The sequence below is a fragment of the Sparus aurata genome, chromosome 23, assembly GCF_900880675.1.
Source record: "Sparus aurata chromosome 23, fSpaAur1.1, whole genome shotgun sequence".
Taxonomy (NCBI): domain Eukaryota; kingdom Metazoa; phylum Chordata; class Actinopteri; order Spariformes; family Sparidae; genus Sparus; species Sparus aurata.
The window spans coordinates 13,991,449-14,001,613 of record NC_044209.1 but is presented as its reverse complement, the minus strand read 5'-3'; positions in this window follow the sequence as shown (position 1 = coordinate 14,001,613).

The following is a 10,165-nucleotide window of genomic DNA, read 5'->3' as shown; positions in this document are numbered from 1 at the left end:
ACCAGATACCGTCTTATGCAACTTCGCTGAATTTGTAATAAAGTTTGCTCTGCGGTGGAAACGATGGTGTGCAAAACAAACTTTATCGTCTTTGTCCTCCAAAGCGGGGAGCAACAAAGGCAGTTAGTTGTTTTGTTTTGTTTAGTTTTTTTCTTCATGCAATTTATTTATTTGATATCCAGTCGGACCTTTAATTACGGTAACCTTGTATAATCCCGATGCACTTCAAAGCAAACGCGAAAGTTAATTCGAAGTCAGGGAGCTCTCCGGTTCTTAGCTTTGTCGACTTTCTACTTATCTCAGCGTTTTTACGGTGCTGTAAATGTGCAAAATCTAAAAGTACTTTTAGTGAAGCCGGCTCGATCAATTTGCTTCTACCGAGTCTCCAGTTGAAGGGAAGCTAAAGAGCTGAGATACTCGGAGAGATTCAAAGGTGCTGAGTGGATTTAAAGGTAAAGTGTTTAGGCTCGATGCCTGTTGACTCTTAAAACGGCGTGTTTCTCGGGGCCAGGCCAGGTGTTAAGAGCTTTTGGCTGTAGCCTCTCACGGTGAGGTTGGGGGGGAGGGGGGAGTAAGAGACGGGGCATTGGCTCAAACTCTGGAACACGCTAAAAATTCACATTATGCACGACACAAGGTTGTAGAGAGGGGTAAACTAGGAGGACGCTCATGAATTTCAAAGCCCTTAAATTTGCCTGAGTGTAATCAGACTCAGAGCTGCGAATCAAATACGTGAACTCATTCTTGCTCTTGCCCTCAGATCCTTGTAGGACTGCTGACCACGGAACAAAGTAACGGCAATCTATAAAACCATCACTGAATATTCACCTTGATCTCCTGGATTCAGCTTTCCACTTTAAAAGATGAGCGAAATATTACATTATTATACTAATCCTCTTATTCTTTCATGCGTTCAAAGCTGTGTGAAACTTTTATCTACATTATGTTATTCTGCCCTTGGAGTAAAGAATCACTCTATGGCCATTGTTGTAGATGAACATATTTTATTACAGTTTGACGCCAGAAAGTTGACTCAACAGATCGAAGGCATGGTATTAGCTTGTTGAACCCAACCATCCAACCCCGGACCATCTAACTATACAGACGTGTCACTCTTTATACTGTTTGTCCTCACTTCCTCCTTTGCAGCTGTAACAATTACTCCAGCAACAATAGTAAGCTGCTTTCCATTACGACCTACGTGATCGTCTTCTACCGAGGACGGGCTCCGGTATGGTTTGCTTTAGGCAGCCAAAATGCAAGTTACGTCTTTCACCTAATCGACGCAGGTTGGAAAAAGTCACTGTTTTTCTCTTGGTCCACTGTGTCCAATGGTTGTCCGACGCATCCAACCACAACAATCACCCAGCTCGGACTTTCTTGCTTATCAAACTCCGTCACATGACCGTTTTTCGACACGTCCGCTTTTTCCAACATGAGTCAACTCTTGGCGTATCACCTGCACCCGAAATTGGGTCAAAGTCATGTTATACGCAGACTGAAGCAACACAGACTGAATCGAGATACCCCGAGATCTTGCAGTGCCCCTTTAGACATATTCAACAGATGATTTCACAGTGATTCAGCGATTTTATATGTCCGCTTCAGTAATTTTCCACCACGCGGTGAGAGTTAAAAAAAAAACAAAGAAAGAGCAGACGGCAGAGAGGCAGGAAGATAAAAACAAGAACTTAATCCTGCATGCTACACTGATTACTAAAATAATGTCACTGTGCCCTTATTAGTTTTAAATCAGGCCTATTTGTTTTGTCTGCAGTGCAGTTCGCGAGGTAATGGATTACGATGTTCCACCTGAGCATGAATATAATGATGAAACTCAAGATTCAGCCGTAGTTGCAAGACAGTCAACCTTCCCCGCTGATTTCACCATCTTCACTCAAGGATTCATACTTCAGATGAAGCAAATTACGGCAGAGAGGTGAGACTCTGGTCCTCGCGACATACTGCAGTTATATTTTAGAGGGGCTATTTCAGGCTAGTTTCTCTGTGTGTGTCTTTCAGTGTGCATCCGAGTGTCTGGGGCCAATATGTGCTTCTTTAAGGGTTTGTATACAGTCCACTTATGCGTTTTCCCGTTAAGTCCATTAAAACAGCCACCTCCCTCCCGAAGGTTCGTGCGAGGAGAGGTCCTGCGAGTCTTTGTCTCCCATCTACACCATCTCATATTTATCACTGCAATTAGGCGCTCTGCTGAGCGTGTAGGCCCACGCTGGGCGAGCATTTCTCCTCCACCGGAGAGCCTGTCTGCCCTGTTTACCTCCGAGCCTGCTGTGTGAGTGCACGTGTGGTTAAGAGAGTGAAAAAGGGAAAGAGAGAGACTTGAGCGTCTTCGCCGGCAAATGGAGTTTTGAACACCCCGTTGATTGTCAAGTACTCCTGCGCCTTTTGTTGCCGCCTGGATCAAGAAGCCAACAGGGCTTCCTTTCCACCAAATGTTGCCTTTTGTCCACGCTGTGTGTTGTGCCGGCGCTCATATACAGCGAAGATATCGCTGACAGACAGACCGAGCTCGGAGAGCAAGGAGGAAGAGCGAGACGGAGAGGACAAAAGACGGGGCGGAAAAGATGAATGAGGTTGCAACAAAACGGAGAGAGCACAGGAAGAAAAAGGTGCCAGAAACATTTAGGGAGAGCGGAGTGTGTCGCATTGCCGCGCCACAAACTCTACTACAAAAGGCGGATGAAGCAAACGTCCATATTTAGCTTTTCGAACATATGTTGTACATCCGCGGGAGCCCGGGAAGTGAAGCGGCGGCCAACGCCTCATGCACAGGATGTATCCATATTGAAACTACACGCTGCCTGACAAAGACGGGGCGAGAGTTAAAGGTATAGAGGGCGACAGGAGAGGAGAGAGGTTGCGAGAGGATTCAGAAAACGCCTAAAGGCCGAGGAAGGGATGAGAAAGTGAAGGTTGGCAGGGAACAAAATCGTGGACGTCTCTACTTGATCCGGGCATCTCGATTATTGTTTTGCGAACCTGTCCTTTAATATCTAACTGATTCTGAAGCTTCCCAGGAGCACCTAATTTGCACAGTTAAAGTTCAAACATTTGTCTAATCTTTCTACAGCGGTTCCACTAAATGATTCATACTCACTTGAGTGCGTTACACTCTTTAAGCCGCCCATCCTGCCTGAGTCTGCTCTCTTCTGTGTGCCTCTTTTATTTTCACCTGAGTTAACTGACTCAGTGGGAGAAGGTCGGGCCGATAGCGCGATGATGAACTGTGCTTCCTTTCGATAAGGCCTCCATCGCGCTGGGGAGCGACACTTTCAGATAAAGAGTGTGTATCTGGGCGAACAGTTTGCGTGTGCGTGTGGTGGGAGGGAGGAAGGGAGGGAACGTCCACCAAAAGTTCTCAGGAGTTGATCCACTCCGGTCCGAAAGGTCGACGTTGAACTCAAATCAAATATCCGCAGCATGACACGTGTGCGCGCGCAGGCTGCCGTGTTATTTGGCGGCGCGAGCGGAGAGGGGGTAATTGCATTTAAATGAGTGGCTGCGTTACACTTTTGATGTCTGCCGCTTTGATGCTTGGTGAGGGCCCGCACTAATGGGCAGGGAGAGGAAGAGGGGGGGAAAGGGCCGATGGAGGGATGCTTCAAGGTGACGCATTTATTAAATGATCGGAACAGAAGAAGGAAGATCAGTGATGGAGATTTTTAACACGAGCCCCAGAGGGTTTCCCTCTCCTCTCTGCTTTTCTGTTTTTTTCTTCTTTTGCGTTAATGGTCACATTGTTAGGCCGTCTTTCTTATTCAATTAGGCGTTATTTATAGTACATCCGAGTGTGTACGTGTCTGAGCTCGAGGAATAAATAATTCAGATTAATGCGAAGTGGTTAGAGGATAGCTAACAACACCACAGTACATATTGATAGAAAAGAAAAAGAAAAAACATCTTACCTCACTGTCACGTCTGCGTTTCAGGTTCCGCACGGTTCGCCAAACGGGCCTCGGCGTGATCGCGGGGACGTCAAAGGACAGGAGGCTATATTTGGCGTGCTGGATGGGAATAGATCAATACGAAGCCGGCATACGGAGACAGAGATAAAAGCTGACAAGGGCCCACCATGAGCTCATCTCAACCCGTGCGCTGATTCACTTTTCATGTGTTGATGTGAAGGAGGACAAATAAAATGAATTTAGTGGATTCTTGTACAATATTTACACCAACATTAGAGCATGTAGACAGGTGACAGTAGAAGAGCAGCTACAGGCCTGCAATGATGTTACATCGGTTACTCTTTTAAAGCAACGTTATGGAACTTTTTCTGAACCTTAAAATAACAGCTTCAAAATCATGTTCTTTGGAGGTAGACGCTGCCACTAGTGTGCTGCTACGAGCGGATGCTGAGACCAGAAAAGAGCTAAATACACATACATACAGTCCGTTTACTATTTACCGTAACTGCTCTGGTGGAAAAGTGGCCGGACCAGCTGTTTGAGGTGAGCCTTTTTTTTAATTATTCGAGTTCAAAAGAAGCCGTGCCAGAAAACAATCCCTCCAATCATCCATCAAGTGCGTGAGAGAATCCCTGTGTAGAAGCTGCTCGAGGTTTTATAAAGTCTGAGCCTGAGAGGTTAATCCTGAAACAAACAGTGTTGTTGCAGATGACGATCTGCAACAGTGGTTTTATCCACTAAGTGAAGCTGCCTCATTAGGAGACAATAGAAAACAGATAATAAAGGAAAGTACATTTAAACAAAGTCGGTCTTGTCCGTCCCTAAAACCCTCTTTTCTGCCCGGTCCCTACAGATGTTTTGCTCCCTTGGCGCAACCACTGCAGATTCAGTTACAGCCACGACATGGCCACGAGGTCATTGTGATGACGTCTCACCGAGTGTGACGGTGTCATCGGTATCATCTGATTGCGCAATTACATGAGTCAAGAGCAAAAATGGTGTTTAAAAAACTGCGCGACTGTGAGTCTCAGTCAGGCTCTCTCATCGTTATTGCGACGAGGAGCAATTAAAAGGAATTACAGGGATGAGCTTTGGTGAACTGTGAAACGCTGCAGGTAATTTCCCCCCCCAAACTGCTCATTTGTTGCTGGTGTTGATGGACGTAACATATAATTAAGCAAATATGACTCCTGGTAAGAAAAAATAACTAAGACAGTCACATAATTAGAGAACAAAGCCCTTCACATCAAGTCATTACAATCCAAACAAAGTCTAATTTCCCCTTCCAAATGAACTCACTGTTATTTATCTATTGCACTCTGGGTGGAGGATTGTTTCTGGACAGGTGTTTCAGTGGAATGGTTCGACACAGTGACACAGTAGGCTCATTTCCTCAGTTCATCTGTTTTTGCAGCAGTGCGACCCGTGCATGGTGTTGTTCTCGTGTATGTATCCTCTCTGTTCTTTGGCAGATGTTCTCTCTCCTGCACATATGGCGTGCAGTCAGCTAAAAGAAAAAAGGCCAGAGTAGCTGTCCACTCGCTGTTGGCCGCTCTGCATGCTCAGGAGATAATGTTGGAAATGACAAGTGTTTTTGGTGTGTGTGTGTGTGTGTGTGTTCATCGGGCCGGGGCCATCGTGCTAATAAAGTGCCACTGCCCGGCAACGCTTTGCATCCATATGTTGTTTCAAGTTTTGAACCTCATGTAAACACTAACAAGTACCGTAAGCGGAACTAGCATGCAGTTAATCAGCTGAGAGTGTGTGTTTCCACATGCACACCTTTATTTTTTAAATGTTCAAATTCACCTGTAAACCTTCAAGCAATCTGGAAGAATCCAAATTCAATTATAAACTGGAAAGTTTGACCTCATCTGTGCACACGCAGCAGAGAACATATTGAATCAGTCCGTTTTTCGCTGCCGGCTTCAATTCTGCGATGGACCTTGTGAGAATCAATTGACCCTCAAAGACGTGTCAGACCAATCACCCCCCCCCCCCCCGGCACTGAGTGTTTCTGTCCCATCGAGTGAACAATGGCTTTATGTCAGAGAGATATTACAGATGTTGACATTAAAGATTCTGTTCTAGTGCCACCAAATGCCAAAAGGTCCTCCAAAAAGGAAAATCATTCATTCAGTCAGCCATTATCTAACTCAGCCTCAGGCCACAAAATATTTCTGGAGCTTTAAAGCAAAATGTTAAAAAAAAATTAAATGAATAAAAAAAAATACATAAAATGGTTCCACACAGCCGGTCTGGTGTAACTCCACTCTCTGAATGTCCACAGATCACCAAATTAATTTGAGGGTTGTTCACACTTGACCTGTGGTCTTGCTCATGCACCCACTTCAGATGGGTGGCGTGCTAATATTTTTAGCTCAGCAGCTACAGTAAAGAGCGGTGTCTTTTCACGTCATTATGGGATCATGAGGCTTCCAGAGACTTGGATTATGTCGCTGAGCTGTATGAAGCCATTTTTTATGTTTTTTTTTTGCAGTTGTTTTTTTATGTTCTTAAAATATCATATTATCATATGTCTGTCAAGTCCCCATCTTCTTCTGTTTTTAGTTTGTTTCATGGACTGCAAGACTTCACCTCACTTTCCATCGGGAGGGAGGTGAGTAGATAATGACAGAATTTTCATTTTTGGACCAACTTATCCTCTAACTCCGGACAGTCTTGGGTACTGAACATCCAGCGTGCTTAACCCCAATATAAGCAGAATGTTCTCTGGATGTGAACAAGGTGTGTATGAGTGTGTATATACTGTACATTTGTGTGCTTGTGTGGAGACCTGTCGAGTGGACCTGCTCCCCGTTTTGAGGTGAGAGTCAGGTGTTGTCGGTCTGCACTGTATTTTCCATTTCAGTGCACATCAGTGCAAATGTCAGGACTCATTGACTTCATCCTCAAAAAAACCACACACAAGCACACACTTGGACACAGAAACTCCCATGTATGCACCGAATACTCCGATGCACATGCCGCCATCGCACTCGATAAACTTAATTCCGGCATTAACATGTGCGAAGCCACTTTCTGCTTGGCAGGTCCGTTATGATGTCACCGTTATGCCCGTGCGTGTTCGTGTTTGTGCCATGTGTGAATATGCCACATGACGAGTGGACTGCATGGGTAGGAAAAGTGTTTGCCTGCTAGCTGATGCGGATGAGTGTGAGAAAAAAAAGAGGTGGGAGTAATTCACAAGCAGTACTAGAGTCCAAAAGAAGTTACTGCAGCGAGAATCAAGCGATAGAGCCAGACCAATCTGACGATCATCCCCAGCTAAAAATAAATATTTAGTTTCTATTTTCAACATTAACAAAAAGCTGTTCGACAAATAATAGATAACACATAATAGCTGCCTTGTGTATAAGCCTATCCCTGTATGCTACCAACCCCTTGGGCTAATTTCAGCAAACCACGTATATGTTGAAAGTCTACATTTGTTGATGTTGCAACTCTACCTATCTCGCCAATTTTATGCTGACTTATCACGTAGCACAAAAACCACTCGGTTAGCGCGAGGAAAACACGTTTTTGCTCAAAACACCTAGTTCTCTCCACACAAACTGGCAACCACATCGCACCCTAAATCCACCATCATCCCCTCAACCTCCCGATATGGAAGTCATGTCATAAACATGTAATGTCAACGCGGCATTACAAGTGATGTTGGTATGTCAATAGGGTAGCCTATGTTTGGCATGGCAACGTTAACGGCCGACATTTTGTTCTGGCTACAGGCCGCTGGGTTGCCAGGTTTCACGTGCCAGTTCGAGATCTAGAAGGATGAAAATATTTAATGAAAAAACAAAAAAAAGATTGAGTACTTTGAGTCATCAGTTTAGTCATGAATTGCAACTCAACTTCTGAGAGAAAGCTGACAAGTAATTTACGAATGAGTCTGAAAACACGGAACATTCCGTCTACTCCGCACCAAACACGCCAAGTTGTTCTGCAATTACTTTATTGTTTTTTTTTTTCTCTCCTCGGCTTCTTTCTCACATTATTTGATGTCTATTAAACAGCCTCTCTTACTCTGTGCTGCCCTTCTGCGTGTCTCCCTCCTTCCCTGTCATCCTTTGCATGACTGCTGCGGTGTCATTCCCAGGGACGGTGGGGACAGGGGGCGAGTAAATCAGTCAGGAGGAGGTCGGCCTTGCTGGTGTCCAGCATCGCCCTGTAAATATCCTTGCCGGGTGCCGATTTGCATGATTACACTGCATCCGCGCTTCATTTCTCACCTCAAACACACACGGGGGTGATTACGGGAAAAGTGAGCCAAGGCACACACACATACTGTACATCACGCCGATCATCTGACTCTGTTTGCAGCTGAGCGAGCGGTGGGCGAGGACGGGGACATGCACGTGCTGGCATTCTTGTTCTTTGAGAATGCTGAAATCTTCCAAGCCGTAGTATCGCTCGGAGCCACATTGTCAATTAGCATAAGAGCCGAGCATGTTAAACCTTGCCTATCACTGATCTGTCTGTATAATCTCACTGCTGGGCAAGCATAAAAGAGAGCGCTGCTGGCCACAGAGCGTCAGCAGACAGGTACATGACTGATCTCTGTACAAGGGAAAGAGGGGCGATCGATGCGGAGCTATTGAAGCCCTCGATCGATGAAAGGCCAAAGCATTCACAATGCGGAGGCCGCCTCCCAACACCCTCACATTGCTTCGTGGTGCGAGAGCAGTGCATTAAAGCTCGCCAAATGTGAGCGCAAATGTTTGACGGTGAGAGAGTGGAAGAGGGTGAGCTTTGCTTGTGGCATCTGCAGAGCACTTCTCGAGTATCTCCCCCCCCCACACCCATCCACCCACCCGCCTCCTTTCATAAGAGAGCGTGATCGCTCGCATGTGCGTTTTACTGTCTCTGAGGTGGCAGGACAGCCCACCCCTGTGAGCACGCTGCGGATCAATAACTGCTAAGCTAATTTATTGCACAGACAGCACCTCGGGCTGAGAGACTCGCGGTCTGCCAGGAATTACAGGTTTGTGGTTGATTTACACCTCCAGGTTGCTCAGTGCTAAACACGCCTCTGACACTGTGTCGCGAGAAAAAGGAAGGAGGTAATATAGGCGGTGCAATGCAGTTTACGCTAGTCCGGGATTAATATGGCTTACGCGGATCGTTCCACCGAGGATAAACTAGCCTGAGCGCTAAGAGGCAGGTTGAGGCATTCCTGTTTGAGGCCCAGGAAAGTGTTTATACATCACAACCATCACGTGCACAGCTGTGTGCCCGCGTCCCAGGTCTGCGCATCCCGTTCGGAGCCCCACTGTCTTCCATGAACGCAGACATTTTTTTTTATAACCGCCAAGGCCCGAAGGGTGCTTCACTCTGCTTCTATTCAAACCGCTGTTCCGCTTTGAAGTCCACCACGAGGCTTTTATCTTGTTATCTTGTTATTTCATTGTATTCCCCCCGCGCGACGCCACACAGCATCCCGAGGGGTACAGCAAACACCCAGGGCCGTCCCTCTCATCCGTAACACACAGCCGACAATGGCGGCAGGAGAGGAGGGGAAGGGGGAAGAAAAAAAGAGAAGAAGGTCCAATTTATGTTTGAACTAGAAGGGGGGGCGGTGTTACAGTTGACCATATACTGTAATGATGAGCCTAATTAATCAGATACATAATTCATGGGCTGGAAAAGTGTGCTGTGAATGAGGAGGGGTGGGGGTGGCGAGACAAGACTGCAACATCAGCATTTTCCTGGAGAGGAGACGTGAGAGGGGAACACTGGAGAGGTGGGTGTTTGTGTTGAGCAAATATGGCGTGCACGTGTTTGACCAACACCCCGGCAGAAAAGTCATTATGGACAAAGCACTAGCTGGAATAATGGAATGAAAAGCACTTCACTTTGACCTTAAGTGAAAAGGAAAAGCGCTAAATTCCTTAGCCGCAGAGACGTCTGCATTGTCTCAGATATAGTGGAACTGGATAGCGGTCGGCTCGGGGTGCTCAAAGTCGAGATCCATGGATTATTCTCTAAGAAGTGAATGAAAATGGCGGACAAAATTCACATCTTTAAAGAAAGCGTGAAGAAAGTCCTGGATCTGTCCCTCTACCTGGATCCACACCAAAAGTTAATGGGGTCTATTCTTGGCCGAGACACATCCTCCATCCAAGTTTTGTGAAAATCTGTTCAGTAGTTTTTGTGTAATCCTGCTGACAAACCAACCAACCAACAAATAAAACTGGCATGGGTGGGAAAATAACCGTTGT